The sequence below is a fragment of the Plectropomus leopardus genome, chromosome 8, assembly GCF_026936395.1.
Source record: "Plectropomus leopardus strain MGB_pleo_1.0 chromosome 8, ASM2693639v1, whole genome shotgun sequence".
NCBI lineage: Eukaryota > Metazoa > Chordata > Actinopteri > Perciformes > Serranidae > Plectropomus > Plectropomus leopardus.
The window spans coordinates 9,060,444-9,076,823 of record NC_142183.1 but is presented as its reverse complement, the minus strand read 5'-3'; the positions used below and the strand labels follow the sequence as shown (position 1 = coordinate 9,076,823).

Here is a 16,380-nt window from a genome sequence, read left to right as displayed (position 1 = left end):
GAATTCAATAGATATGCAAGCTGTAGATTTTCTGCAGCGCTGTTCCATATCTTATATCCTTTCCCCAATACACCACAGAACAAATGCCACAAGACCAGAAAGGACAAGAAAAAGGCAATAAAAAGTGAATGATGGCCATTGATATTTCAGACTGGAGAAATCCTGCGTCAGGAGACTTTGCTTGGCTTTACATAAACAGGGTAATAAATAGATCGATCACACATAGCGAGGGAGATTCATGTCACATTAAGTGACGGGACGTTGAACATGGGCCCAGCTATGTCTTATTACTCAGAGGACACTTCCCTGGGGAAGGAGGTGTGTGTGTATGTGTGTGTGTGTGTGTGTGTGTGTGTGTGTGTGTGTGTGGTGAAGGTGGTGGAGATGGCAGTTTGCATGTGAGCAGACAGGCACTGTACAGAGGCCAGCTGCTGCAGAAACGTCACTGCTGGAGGCTGAAAGCACATCTAAAGGAATACAGATAAAGTGCAGCAGCATTGACAGGCCTCTGGCTCAGCTCATAATGGTTTGTAATCGACACAAATAGTCAAATCATATCTCAAAATGTCACAGATTTGAACGAACAGATGGGTCCTGTGATGAGGTAATGCTATTCATCTCAACAGAAAAATAGTCATACTGGAGTGTTTTAAAAATGGATGATGTAAAGATGTGTTCTTGCAGTGGTAGTGTTTTGCAGGTTCACTGGGGGCTAAGACAATTTCTGAAAAATAAAAAGAATAATGTTTTGCTTCATTATTGTAAGAAATAATTCTCATTTAAAATAAATTCAGGGGCTCAAGCATCACAAGGCTCAGGCATAAACTGTATACTACATAGAAGAGCTGCACAATTTTGGCCAAAATCATATCATATTGGGATCAAGATTATTCATTTATTTTAGGGAAATAATATTTTTTATTGCATTTCACATTTGAATAAAAATAGAAATGCTTGTACATCTATGTTGTGCTATATTCCTACAAATCTAATAAGACTGGTCATATTCATGTTGCATCTGCTTGAAGCAAAATTTAAATAAAACTGCCTTGTTTTATGTTGTTGTTTTGCATCTCTAATTGTAGTCATAATGCATCTTTTTACAGTTTTGTATCTCTTTGGGGTAATTTTGTGTCTTATTTGGTTTCTTTGTGTCTCTTTGTGGTTGTTTGCCACTTATTATAGTTATTTTGTGGTTTTTTTGCAGTTCATATGCACCTTTTTGTTGTCATTTTAAATCTTGTCCTGATAAGTACATGCTAATATGAATGACATTTTGCAGGTGAGAGTTTTTGGGACCCCTCTCTTTACATGTTGGCCAATTGGACCTGTTCCTCACGGGCCCATTTAGCAATCCATCCATAACTTTGTGGCACAGACACAAGTCTCATGCACTCTACATCCAAAGTACTTCTAAACAACCAAGGAAGATCCATATAAAGAGACACGCTCTTCGCCTTCTGCTCCAGACATTTGATTTTTGTTTTACTCAACAGCTCACTGTTGTATATTTCTCTTGTAATCTGGACTGCAGATGCCACATTCAGAAAATTATTTCACAAACTGCTGCTGCAGGATGTGCACACAGCGGCATGACAGCTACCATGACTGTTAGTTTAGGAAGCATTTCATTTGATATGCAGGGGAGTTTTCTGTGAACATGTGCACATGTTAATATTTCAATAATAAACCACTTTTGGTTTATTATTTTTTGGTCTTCCAGTGAACTCGTATCTTTCACCAGTTACTGTCCATAACACACGGATTGATCAAGTTTCTTCCTATAATTATTTGTGCATCTATGTGCGTGCTGCTTTGTCCTCGAGGGCACATATAGATCACATCTGTGGTGAGGTACAACAACACATTTATTTTCTTGGTAGACTGAGGTCATTTGGAGCCAACAAACAGATCTTGTTGTTGCTTTTCTGTAATACAGTGTCATGCAGTATGGAATCAGTGCATGGTAGAGTTGTCTCTGTTCGGCTTATAGCTAGACTGACTAGACTGCTGCATATCTTCTCAAAGATTGTGGAGGAATCGCTTGAGTCAAGTTTCCAACTGCATATATTAAAAGAATGTTGTCTCTGGCTGGTAATATTATGTCGGATCCCTCTCACACGTTATTTGAAGAATATCAGCTTTTGCCGTCACACAGGAGATTTAGAGTCCCACAGGCTCGACTGAACAGGTTGAGAAATTCTTTTGTTCCTCAGTCTGTCAACGTATTAAATCAGAGTTTGGCTTCTAAGTAGCCTCAGTGTACCTGAGTCGAACACTGACTGTAAAAGGTAATATGTCGCACTGCATCCACTTTCCGTAACGTTTTTTGTATGATTTTGTTGTTTGGTTAAGTGTTGTTCATATTTTTGCATTCATGAATATTCATGTGAAACAACTGACATCCTTGGATGTTTCTGACAATAAATTGAAATCTAACCTAATTGAGCTTGTTCATTTAACTGTGGGAAGCCAGAATCATGATTGAGATTAATAGTCAGTTAATTGTGCAGCCATACTCCGCGGCCATGGACACTCCAAATCAAGTGAAAAACAGGAATTCAAAAGTTAATGTCTGTGACAAAGGTGACAGACAATTTTTAAGATCCAGTCATCTACACATACATTAGCCTGCGGTGAGCCAAAACAGAGCACAAAGCCAGCGACTCCAGACACAAAAATGCCTTGAAGTCAGTCAGAGACAATCGTATCCATCAACATGAAGTTCACTTTAAACCAAAAACCAGGGACGCCTTTGTGTCCCAGTAAAAAAGATAAGAGATGCAGTAGACTGGTCCTTTTGAGAAAAGCAGATCAAGTGTCTTAGCTTTTGCCGATTTATTTTACAATGTGAATCTCTGAATATGATGCTTAAATCTCTACATAATACACACCTAATACCAATGAGCCAATAAGCTTTTATTTTCCTGTAGTATAGGCCAGTTATCACTTTGATTCATCTTAGATTAAGGGCTCTAAACACTCCTCAGTCACAGGTTAAGCGATTTCATAGGCATGACCAGAAGCAGGATTTCTGATATACTTGAGTTTATTCTTCATTAAACCCAAACACATTGGTTTTCAATTATTTAAACTCTGTCAACACGGCTTTTCTTGCTGTCGGGTGCCTGGTGCTCGTCTTCTTCTTTGCTTGCACACCATGTAACGAAAATCCAAACGCGGTTTGCCAAGTGCGGCCTGTGACCTTTATGGTCTTTTTGGATCTCCAGCAGTATATTGCAGCGCTGGGGATTTCCCATATGTCGCTGTCCAGCGTTGTAAGGCTGAGTCCTGCTGCTTTAGATAGCAGTTTGATTTACAGTGGAGTGGGGGAAGGCTGGTATCGTGAGGGGGATTCTGCCATAAGCCATCAATGGAAGTGGTCAGAGGCGTGTAAGATAGAGTTCACAGTTCTGAGAAGGACTCTGGGGCGTAAAAGGTTGAGCATGCAGGTGACATTTCCAGCCCGGTCTCATTTAGTCTTGGTGTGCTGGCCTCTTGTGAATGGCGATGGCAATCCAAGCATCCGAGTGGGCATTAGCAGGTTGTCAATCCTGGACCCTCCTGCCTCATAAATCAAAATCTCCAATGACCTAAGAGGTGCTGCATACTTGTCTTGCTGGAGATCCTTATCAATGCAGACATGCATAAGATTAACTTGATGCTCTGGGAGACAGGGTTAAGGACGTTTAATTTTGGCTGTAGTCTGATATGACCCCTATCACACAGCACAGCGCTGGTGTCATGTTTATTTTTCCATCCCATTTAAATCAAAACCTCCAACGTGTATGGTTATATCAAGCGGGCAATACAGAGTTTTGAAATAAATGGCGAGTTTTCAGCCAAGTGAAAAAAATGAAAGTGACCACACGGCACAATTGTGTGGGGGGCTTTCGCATCCACTTTTAGACCCCTGGTGACTTCTCACTAACAGCTGCTGTAAAACACGAATTCATCAGATAATCCCTCCAAAGCCCGACGGTCAAGCCGAGGCATTCTGGGTCTCGAGCGCGCTCATAAATGAAATACCACCTGCACCAGCAATTTCAAACGTGCAACGGAGTGAAGTTATATTTAGGTAAGAACATGAAGGACCTTGATCCCTTAACAAAATAAAAGCTTGACAGCTAATCTCTTCAACAGAAGTCAATATTGTTGAAGTCTGACGATGTATAACAGGAGGGGCGGGGGGTGACGACTATGGCTAAGACAAGCAACTGTCAGTAGTACTTTCCAAAGAGCAGACAAGAAGACAATATCAGAAAGGATCAGTCCATCTCTCTGCAGTGATGTCACTTTGACAGAGGGCCAATACTCCTGCCGTAACACTTGTCTGTTTGGTATGATGGAAATGACATTATTTAGCTATTTTAGAAACCCTTGAAATCCGCATTTAGGCTCTGCCGCTTACATTCTTTGTTGTTATTTTAGTTGATACGATTCATATGTGAATTATGACACAAGAGTACACGCTTTTATTGACTGAATGTTGCATCAATGCTTCAAGCGGTGGTGTGTGCTCATTTAACACTGCTGCGGCCTTGAGAACAATCCAATTGACTCAAGTGAGATGTCCCTCTCTGGACTATTGTAATGCGCGAGTATTACCAGGGGCTCTACAGACATGTTACAAGTGAGCCTCCGGGACACACACTGCATCTCCTCAATTCTCATCCGGAGATTACAGTCAAGTACAGTCAACACGCTTAGCACTTCATCTTCCCCCTGTCCGTGCACAGCCCTCTGCTTCCACGCTGCATGCATGCATGTGTTAAATGCGTGAGTGTGTCTGTGCGATTCACACTGTACCACCTCCTCCTCCTGCTTTGAGGAGGGGAGTAGGGAGGAGAACTGCTAGCACTCACTCCTTCGAGCTCTGCATTTCCTCAAAAAGTGACCTCCGCCAGACTTTGACCAGATTCCTCTGTACTTTAAACAAGACTCCCATTACAGCTCTTGTGAGTACAGTAACAGGTTTCCATAGTTTGCCTCGGGCAGTTGCATGGCAGATGTGTGTTTGAACATGACTGTATGTATATGTCTGTAGAAAAGAGGGGCGAGTGTATGTACGGACATGCCCTTGTGTATAAATCACTTGACCTAGACTTACTGTTGACCATGGATTTATGCCAGCGTGAGAGGCTCCCGATGACAATGTATCTGCCTCAGCCATAATGGATGGTACACAGAGCGCGCTGTCATCTGGCAAATATGCTCCCCGAATGGATCTCAAGTGGGGCGGCGCTCGGCAGAGGGGCGGCAGGCGGTGGGATGGGGGAGAGATGGATGGTGCTCAGCCCAGGGTGGAGCCATCAGCCGCAGACTCTCCCCCACAGCTTTTTGGAAACTCAAAATATTGCTTGAATTAGACCGGCCATCAGCGCCGCAGTTGGTGAGATGGACGGGCAGTCTGATGCCTACTGTGCACTAAGCTCAGGGGTAGCTTTGCAAAAATAAGAAGGGCGAAATTCAATGCTCTGTGTTATTATATGTGAAAATGATGAATGTCTTCACATGTGGTGAGGACAAGAAGATGCCAGCAAGGAACCAGTCGGGGAGCCAGAATGTGATGCGGCATTAACCATGCACATCCAACCCAGAGCCGTGGTTGGAAGTCAACCACTTATATCATCTGTTGTTACTTTGATAATGCATAGAATAATAGCATTAGTACCGTTTGACATTGATCAAGAGAAATGACAGCAGTTTTGTGAGGGATCAAATTGAAACCACATGCTGCTAGAACCTGATACACTGTACGGGTTCCAACTGGTCCGAGGAGACAAATCCACGATTCTGCCAGACTATCACAAAGCATAACCTCTTCCAGACAAACTGGAGCTATCAGTGGGGAAGAGAGCTGAGAACGCTCCACAAACCACCGTGATGAAGTGTCCTATCGCTACGTTGTCTCCAAAAATCTGGGGCCCCCACTCCACTTATAGACAGCCACGAAAAACAAGCGAGGCATCTTATCTGTACAGTGTGAGTGTGCGTGTGTGTTGGTGACGTGTGGAAGTGTTTCTCACATTATTGTATGTCAGTATCTACAAATTTAGATACTGTTTTTACTCAAATAATGACACAGTCTGAAAGTGTTTGATATGAACACATCCATCTGTCAAGTGTAATTATGATGCAAGAAAGATTTAAAGTAGCTGCAGTGATTCAACTCATATCAGCAATGTCACAGAAAAACAGGAAACTGTCTTTAGTGACCAGAAGTTAAGTTGAAGGTTGACATGTTCATCTGCAGGTAAGGCACTTTCACACAGGGCCTATTAAAGCCACTCAGAATCTGTTAGGCCGTGACAAACTAGGCTGACATCAGAGAACTAGCGGCGGCGAAAGCCCCCTGCTGTGTCGCCTCATGTTGCCGTGTCTTGGCCAAAAAGCTACACATGAACACACCAAACTGATGGCCAACTAGCACGTATGTTCCTCATCTGCTGGCGGTCATCTGTAATTATCAATCAAAACCGGTAACCAGAGGACCGCCATGACGCTAGTTAACCAGTTAGCACACTGAAAACCCAATCTAATGTTGAAAGAACGAAGCATGTTTACTGTGCGCCAGTGAACAACACAAACCACCAGAAAATGTTTCAACCAAAGAGCGCAACGGCTGAAGAGAAGCAATCTTTCATTATGTTAACAAGCTTGTTTTGATCTCACAACCTCTTAACTTTAGCCCTTTGTTTACAATTTTCACTTCCATTCGTCCTCTTGTGGGCTGAGCTAAACGGCCAATCAGAGTGATTTCATTCACTGACCGGCTTTAAGGCTCAACATGCTGAATTGGCGGGAAAAAAAGCCAACGAGGATCAACATGGGCCAATGGCCTGGGACACACCATGGCGACAAGGGCCGTGAACACTCGCCAATCGCCCAACATGAGTAGATGTTCGACATTCACCTTTAGTGTGTCACAGCCATGACACAACTCAGACCTACTGCCCCTGACAGGGTCACAATGGTTCTCAAGCTCAAACAGAGCAAAGAGCAACAGCCAAATAAGACCAAACAGGTTTGTTTGCTTCAAAATGCAAAATGGGAAGCCACAAAACAAAGGGTGATGTCATGTCATACTTCCAATTATAAAGTATCTGGGAAAACCACACAAAAAAAATCCCTGGTTAGACTATAAAGAAATGGTTTAAGAACACCAGATTGTATGTTTACATTAGGCAACACACACAGTACTAAATACCCTGAATACATATCACACTTAGCCAATTGTTGTGCAGTCATAAAGAAGTTTTTCCTTTTTTCAGGAATTTGGAGACACTTTTTTAAAATGACAGAATTTTGAACAGTTGTCAAAGGCTTTGAATAGATTTCACTTAATATCTTTGTACTGTCAGTTAAATTAAAATAACACATAAACTTAATTCACAAGACTCCATGACTGTAGCAACTTAAGATTTGCTTCTTTTCTGCAAAGTAAATGTTTAAATCAGAATGGAGGAAGTGATTTCTCAGTTCAGAGTTGGACCATCGCTGCTTATATAGGATGTCTCTCAGGTGTAAAGTTTGTCGTCTTTGTTGCTGTTTTTAAGTCGGAAGTAGCTCCTTAACACAGTACAGTGGATTTTAACCTCTTTGAGCTTGTGGTTGCAATCATTCCAGACTTGACATGTTCACCATGAGAAGGAAATTTTGTTTATGTACGTGTGGACGAACTTTACATGACAAAAATGAAATGACTGACAGATGATGGCGCCTGTAGACTAATAATGTACATGCTGTCTCTGGTCCAGCTGCTTTTAGTCAGTTTACAGGGCGCAACTGGCCCAACAGTGTGTAAAGTGAACACACACTCACAGTAAAGGACCCTCATCATTCTGTCACAATGTGTTGCTTGCAAAGTAGGCGAAGATCCCACTACCAAATCCACACAAACACACGTACGTCTGCACACATGCTCGCACACACTCTATAATCCTCTCATCCACCCTTGTCTTTTACACTCCCCCCCTCACTGCTGGCGACATCGCTTGCGAAGCACGGACCCTCGTAAATTCCCTGCCTTGATTTTGTTAACCTTTACCGTGACCCGGCACTTCTCTGCTTGGCGTTCTAGCACCCACTCAGTCACAGATGAGGCCCTGCTTGCCTCCGCGAGGAGAGGAGCCTTGGCGCTCCTGCAGCTCATCGCTCAGGCTTCTGGCTCTGCAGGACATGATGGCCCCACAGTGCCAACACACCTCCAAATTATGGGCCACTTTTGGACTAAATACACATCTAAATCAGGACTTTATGTATGTCATCGTTGCACTGCATAACACTTTCACTGAGGCTTTTATACGAGTTCAGAAAATAACTTTGGGAAATCAGCAGTTCGAGATTCAGTCTCTCTAAAGTATAAGAGGATCCAGTCTATAAAAGTGCCAGCCAAGACCTTCAACTTTTGTGCAATTAATCATTTTTTAAGAGAGTGCACTTACTACACTTTTCCCGTTATATTAACCTTTAGTTTAACATATGGAAAACTCGTATGAATGTGCAAAAACTATACACACTCACGTATAACCAATGGGCTTCTTTCCACAGCTTTGTTCAACTTAAAGAGATCAGCGCATGGTGCAGAGCCAAGTATGCAAACACTTGCCCTGCTGACCACTGATACAGGTATAATATAATGTGCTATCATGACGTTACAACATACAGCGTTAGCTTTTAAGCAAGACAGAAGTGCAATGAATACAGTAAAGAAAAAAAAACAGGAAAAGTTGGCTGTTCCATGTAATCCAGGCACCCAGGAGAGCACACTCAGCCTTGCAGCCAATGTTTCCAATGGCCATCTGCAGTATTGCAACAGAAAAATTCTCTGTGGCTCCAAAAGCCTTTATAAAATCCATAGGCCACCACTGTACAAGAGACTTCTGTAAAACGGTTAAAAGGACACCTCTGCCCTAAAACAAGGTCAATTATGAATCTTAATATTGTCAATTTTTGTCAACCTGCCGACATATCAAGTCACCGTGGAGGGTGCCATCCGGCGGCCTAAAGTAACACTGCAACCAGTTTTGTCCGGCCGCTGTCTCGGCTGACACCATTCCTGGTGTATAATGCAGATTTGAAAGGTGGCTTTTGGCGTCAGGGTCTTATGTCAAAAGCACTGCAAAAGCGCCAAGATATGATGACTTCGGAATGATAAGGGGCTGGGTGGTGGCAAATGTGAGGTTGAAATTACATGGTGGTGGCACCAAAACGGCTTGGTTAGGTCTGAGATTGTGTTTTCAATTTAAATACCTAGTTTTATTAGTTAGCCTATGGGACATAAGAACATCATAAAGTAACATAAATACATCACTTAATGTAACGTAACTACATAAAGGATGTAAGTGCGTTAAGTTCAAAGAAGTCAATACTGACTTTTAGTTTCACATGGGAAACGAGCAGCAGCCTCTCAGGTGAAAGTCCAATTTTCTAACCCAGCTACAACTCCGACCCTCTCCTTAAGTGGATTTACTCGCTCTTTATTCTACCTATGGGCTCCCAACATTAAACTGCCAGTGGTGCGACGTCATTGAACGAGGGAATTCATATGTCCAAATCTATCAAGGATTCTCATTGACTTTCCAAAGGCACTGTTCTAGTGGCGCCGGAAAACAACAATATGTCATGGTCATTTCATGTGTTTCCGTGAGACTGAGTTGTTTTAAGTACCTTGTCATATTTCAATCTGATTATGTTTTTTTTCCCAATGATTACAACACAAGAATTGGCATTAAAAACTATTTTCAAGGAAAAAGTAATTCATCAAATGTTCCAGGAAATCTCTTCTCTCACGCTTCCAAGAAGAGTGATTTTTTTTTTTTTTTTGTTGCATGCAGCTTTTAGAGGGTAAAACTGTTCATTCCTTTACATGTTATTCAGAATATACAAAGCAAACATATGAAGCATGCATATAAGGACCCTTATTTATCTCAGTAATGGTCATTAGACTGAAGGAAAATGTGTGTCTGCATGTGTAATATACACATCTCTCCATGTGTTTACATGTTCTGTCTCCGGAGGTCAGCTAGGTGGTAATTTGTTTAGAGTGATGCTGATAGGTATGTTGTCTGGTATAATTTGTTGTCAGTGTGTTAAAATGACATGGCATGAAATGTGCAGTGTATACATATGCAGTCACATTAAAATGATATGTGTTTATATACACAGTATATTTTCAACCTTTTGATTCTAACTTAGTATCTATTGCAGTTTGCAGTAAATTAGAGGGAAGGCAGACAACTCACATATAACACTTGAATGACCAAAAAAATATGGATTCAAGCGAGGATAAAAACACCAATGTCTTTCTCCTCAGGAGGTATTGGCATGTGCGTTTGTGGCAATAGCAAAAAACAGATGAAGGTCATGATCATTAATACGCACTGACAGTGGTATGAATGTGTGTTGTTTCCTGGCAGAAGAGCTGAAGAGAAACTTTTCATCAAGCCTACTCATCATCAGAACAGGTCTTCAAACTCTCTCAAACCAAATGTTGAGGTGATGGATCCGACTGTGGCTGTGTGACTCGTATTTAATCATTTGTGTGAAAATTATTCCAAAAATGTGTTTTTTTATGTATTAATCTTAGAAAATTTCAAATGATGGTGAATGATCTACACTCTGAGGAATACTTCACCCACAAAATGACCATTATTACTCACCTAGTGTTACCTTAAAAATGTGAAGAAATCTGTTTTTCTCATGACTCCACTGTGAACGAAGAATCCAAAAACAGAGAACATTTTTGATGAACTGAAATCATAGGGGACCACATTTAACAGCAGCAAAACTACATCTAAACATCCGTTTAAAAAGATTCATACAACTCATGCAGTATAATCCAAGTCTCAGTAGACCTACTTCTCATGCGCAGAAGTATTTTAAATTGCAAAGTTTTAGCAAAAATTCACATGTTTGGGAAGTACTGAGCATGCAACTGGATAAATAAGGCTTAGATTATACTGTAGATATGTGAGAATTTGAAACAGCTGTTTTGCTGTTGTTAAACGCCCCCTTTTCCTCTTATTCAGTCAGAGTTTTCTCATTTTTTGGATCCTCTTTTCACTGTGGAGGCATGTGATAAAAGTTTTCTTTGCATATTCACTTTAACTCAGGGCGTGTAACTGATATAAAACTGATAATTTTGTGAGTGAAGTATTCCTTTAATACTTCTATTGAGAGTTGGCCCTTTAGATTTTCGTTAAAATTTAGTATTTTGTTGGGTTTTGTCTGCTGTAAATGCTTTTACAACTTTTTTTGTTGTGACTTTTTACACATATGTAACACGTCAGGACGGCATCAGTTTGTAACACTGCTGGTAACAATGTAATATAAAGAGCATGAGGGATCTTATGGGACAGGCAGGAGGAGATTTGGATGGTTCCCACAAACCTGGACATTTATGTGGTAGTCTGGAGTTTGCTTACCATTTGAATGTGATGAATATTTTTTTCTACACCTCACCGTATGACTCCTTGACCTACACCTAACCATCTATGCTGTTGTTGCCTTAATGCAACCACGTGCCATATGCATTTGTTGATATCAGAGCACCAGAGCATAAAGAACAGATGCAGAAAGATACCAAACTTATAATATGTAGACACAAACGTCCACTTACAAAGCCGCAACATGTGATGAGTTGGGATGAGAATGTGTTGGATCATCTCATGGAGAAGAGAGCAAGCAGCAGCTACAGAGATGGACTCCAAACCCCAGCTCTGACTCCCCGCTGGATCAACAAACTTTCTGTTGCTGCTATTACACAAGTTAGACCCAGCGCCGCAGCTTGCCACCAGGCCGCTGTGACACACGGCATTGGTTAGCGCTTGCTGAATTCAAGCCACTACTGCCGCCGATCTTAAGTTAAGTTAAGTTAATCTCTGAGCTGCTGCCTACTCTCCTCGTGGGGAAGCAGTCTATACTGGCAGAGAGCGAGGTGGGAGGACCATGGAGGGTCTAGCTAATTGTTGTCTCATTTGTGGTCTAATAAAGAGGGAGAGAACAGAGCAAGGAGGGCTGAACGAATATGCTGCATGCAACTGAGCATTAAAATGAAATTAGATAAATAAATGTATGGAAAACATTAGGTTTTTGTATGAAGCACATGCATACGCCAGTCGTCTGCATTAGTACACCATTCATACTATATTGGCTCTGTCACAGTTTGACTTCTAATCCAATTAAAACATAGTCAGTCGGCATGCAGAAGGGATGACCTCTTTTTGTTGCTACACAGTCAAACCCCCCTCTGCCCTGTTCCTCTGACAGCTTCACGTCACAGCGGTCTGTGTGTGCAGCAGGTACTGGCGCCATAGAAAAACACGTTTGTTTGTTGTAGACTTCACTATATGACCACACATGCCCCGTTTTATTCTAGTGATGATGACTTTAAGGAAGAGACCAGATTGAGTCTATATATAAGTCTGCTCTCTGTGAGCTGGAGGATTTACTTTTGGTTTGTCAACTTCTCAGCGCCATGGAGACGAGGTCATGACCACCCGACGGCATCACCGTGCCAGTCCTTGCAACGCAAAGCTGCTGGTCAGCTCAGTATGAGGGGGGCTTCCTTTACCTCCTGATGGGCTGTTTTTTTACGAGGTTCACATGGAGGTGTTGCTCCCCCCTCTCGTGGGGTCACAGCCCCCGGCCGTGTTGGCCCTTGTGCCTGTTTGCTGCAGCGCTAATCCACCAGCACTCGCTTCCCGCTGAGCAACAAGTCAGCGACTTAGTGACTCTGCTGTTTGCAGGGAGGGTTTCAGTCATCGCTGCGGTAATTGGTTGATCCTACCTCCTATCACTCACCCCTTTAAGGTCTTTGATTGGTCGGGCTTGCCAAGGAAGAGACAGAGCAAGGGATTATGGGATGAGAAATGGCACTGGAGAGAAAGGCAGTCTGAGGATGGCAGCTTCACATCTGATAGAAAATCCTGCCGATTTTTTCATAAAAATGGAAAACTTTTTCTTTGTAGCATGGAGCTCAGTGTCAACTGTGTCGACCTTTTCTCAAGCTATGATCTGTGCTTTGTGGATAACTCACTGTCCCGGCTGTTATCTGGTGTCTGCGCTGCGTAATATTGTCATGAAAAAGAACTTCAAATTAAGCAAGATTACAAATATATTTTCATATTTATCAGATAGATTGCTAAATAGACAAATAGATAGACAGACATATACTAGAGCTGTAAAACCACAGTTACACATTTATCACACTACAAGGGAGAAGATATTTAACCTAAACATACTCTTTAAGTAAAACACAATTCTATAGAATATAATATATACTATAATACATAATCAATACATATAATACATAATCAATACAGTGAAATATAAATATTTTGACAAAAAATATCTATAGGATAAATACTAGGGGTTTGTACATTGAAGTTTTGGTTTTGAGTATGCAGTATGGTAGAGTGGGAGATCAAGATGTGCAACCAGCTGCTGCAACAGGCACCATCTTGCATGATGCACACATTATTATTAAATTTTAGAAAGCAGTCTCACTTAGTTCTTTTTGTAATATGCAAAAAATAAATAAATAAAACAATGGATATCAGTTAGGCTACAGTACAGTTAGGTTTGGCAACAAAATTACGTGGTGAGTAGGTTTTGAAAAAAGAGGGTTAAAACAAGTATGTTTGTGACGCATCGTAGTGTGACATAAATAAATAACCAGCTGGGAATTATATTATCGCTTAATCTGCATCCATCACAGTTTCAAATTCCATTTTTAGATTACACTTTAAGAGATTAAATTACGCTTAAATCCTCTCATATTCACTTAATTCATCTGATTTACAAAAACAATTTGATCACAGCACATATTTAAAGGCATGGTTTGATTGACAATTCTTTTAATACATGAAATAACACGAGAACAACAAAATCTAAGCTGTTAATGTTTCCCACAGCTGTCAGTAATGCTTTATTTATGGGCTTGTTTACACTGGTGGAGTAAACACAGCATTAAAATGCACTATTTTCAATCATGATCAGTTCAGAAACACAAGACTATTTCTGATAAAACTCAATAACAATTGTGAATGTAGGCTTTTACGTTGTAAAAAGAGCAGCAGAATGAGGTTTAAAGCTTCTGTAGCTACTGTCTTGGTTGATGAACAATCATCATTATCAGTTCGTTTTATAAATCTATCAAAATATTAGTAGAAAGGGAGGTGAAGAGATGAAAAAAATGAAAACATGTCTTAAATCACAGCCTCCATGACAGTTGGAGTCACTGGGTATCTGCACCGCAGCTTTAAATCTGCCAGCCAGAGCGAAGAAGAAAAATATCCCGTAGAACCCATCTGTGTCTTCCTACAGAGACATTTGCTTTTTTTCCAGAGCGTCTCGAGCTCCTCTACAACTGATAAGACGACTGCATTCCTGGTGAGCCCGCAGGTCGGCCCTGCGGGTGACCCCACTTGACAATGTCCAGTCACGAGAGGCTCCAGTGCCCATACACAACCTCTGCAGCTCCACTCATCTCCCTCCACATCTCCCTCCAGCAAACACTCACCCGCACTGAAGAGTGCAGAGATAAGGAACAGAAGGCAGGGTATTCTCTGACTGTACTCCACACCGCGCCTCTGATAACTGCATTTTTTGAAGGTACCTTTGAGTAATGTCGGACACTTTGTGTGGATTAGTTTTTTGTGTGCATATGTAAAGAGCTGTGAAAATGACATCTGAAATGATTCTCTGTGTTTTGTCTGGAAACCTTGATAAGCAAGCAGAAGTGTTTTTGGAGGCTGTCAAAATACGGACGGATCTACGGTATAAAACAGATCCAGTGAGAGCAAACATTGTATGTTTGAAGTCCTGAATTCAGTTTTTGAAAAATTGGCATGTAATCGTGTTGGAGTGAGTCATACCTACTGATTAGCTCTACCAACTGTTGAAAATATCGAGATAGATGGACTGATAGGTGGGTGATTATGTGCAGGATTCTTGTATTTATTTATCGTCGTGACAATTTAGTTGCTACACACAATTTGTCAAATAAAGTGACTTTAGGAGTCTTTATTTGATGAACTGTTGATTTTCTTCTGGAAACATTAAAACATCAGTCTGAGAGCACCGAAGGTTTTTTGTCTTTGAAGAGCAACCAAACACTGGCTGATCGGAGCCACATAAACTGGACTGGACTGTCTGGAATACCAGTTTTGGGGCATCGAAGCTTCGTTACGAAATATGTGCGATTAAGCGAAGTTTTACTGGATATTTGAGATTTATGGTGTAATGTATTAAAAAAACAAACTATTTGAATACTGATTTGGACATCGATTATGACGGCAACAGTCAAAGCTTTGCAGCATTTGTGTCAGCGCTATGTTGTGTATTATATGTCACTCCGGACAAGAAAACCAAATTTTATTTATCTAAAATTGCACTAATTATTAACACAGAGTCATCTGATGTTTTTTTTTTGTGTATTTAGCGCTCAGACAGGGGTCCTGTCATGCATCACAGTGTGAAGACAGTTGCTGATAAGTTCAGTCTGTCACAGCCACAAACACTACGAGGCCTGAATCTGATTCCTGATGACAGCTTTTCATCAACCTCAAACGGCTTGTCAGAGCTGCCAAAGTATAACACACGGTGTCTCAGGGTGAGTTTGGAGATATCTTAAAACTCACATTACAGGTGAAACAGTGACTTTAATTTGAGTTTTAAAATCGACTTAATATTGTTTGTTTGTTTGTTTGTTTGTAGCTGCCCAGACTGTTTCCAAGGCTGTGAATCTTTTAATAATTCATCTTTATTGTTATTATCTGTTCAATAAACTCTGGTCAAACTATAAGAACATTTAAGAAAAACTGTTGGGTTTCAGTTTCAGTTTTATATGTGTCTGCAACTCTGTATGGTGAGACAACAATACTCTTTTGTGTTCACTGCTTATATCTTAAAAAAACTTTTTTGAAAGTTTTTATTGGATATTTCAGCACAAAGTGGTTGTTTTAGTTCTCGTTATCAGTGCCTGACCAATCACATTAAACACATTAATTTCCTCTTACTGCTCTTCACTTACACTCCTTTCCATCACCCCCCCCACTGCTCGTCATGATTATTATTTTCAAAAACTACAAAAACAAATCTGCAGACAAATTAAATACTGTTTAACTTTAGGAAGAAAATAAAATAACTTAAAAGGTGTGTTTTCTCAGACTTTAGTCTCACGGTCCGTTTGCATGTTAAGATCACAGCATTAATAAGCAGGGAATGTATTTTGATCTCACTTGGTGCTCACGATATTAGAGTAGTAAAACCCTCCGAGATTTTAGTGAGAGCAGGAAAATGAATCAGAGCTGCGGAAACTGCTGGGATGTGTGTTTGTGTGTGTGTTGTTGCGTGCGTGTCGTTTCTTTTGGG

At 41.0% G+C, this 16,380-nt stretch overlaps 1 long non-coding RNA gene across 1 annotated transcript; it reads left to right on the top strand.

Moving 5' to 3' along the window:
• The first annotated feature begins 4,818 nt into the window (after nt 1-4,818).
• On the top strand, nt 4,819-15,795 carry LOC148188848 (uncharacterized). Its single transcript, XR_015777123.1, has 3 exons — nt 4,819-4,958; nt 14,353-14,619; nt 15,449-15,795. It is a non-coding gene; the product is annotated as an uncharacterized LOC148188848 (long non-coding RNA).
• The last annotated feature ends 585 nt before the right edge of the window (nt 15,796-16,380 follow it).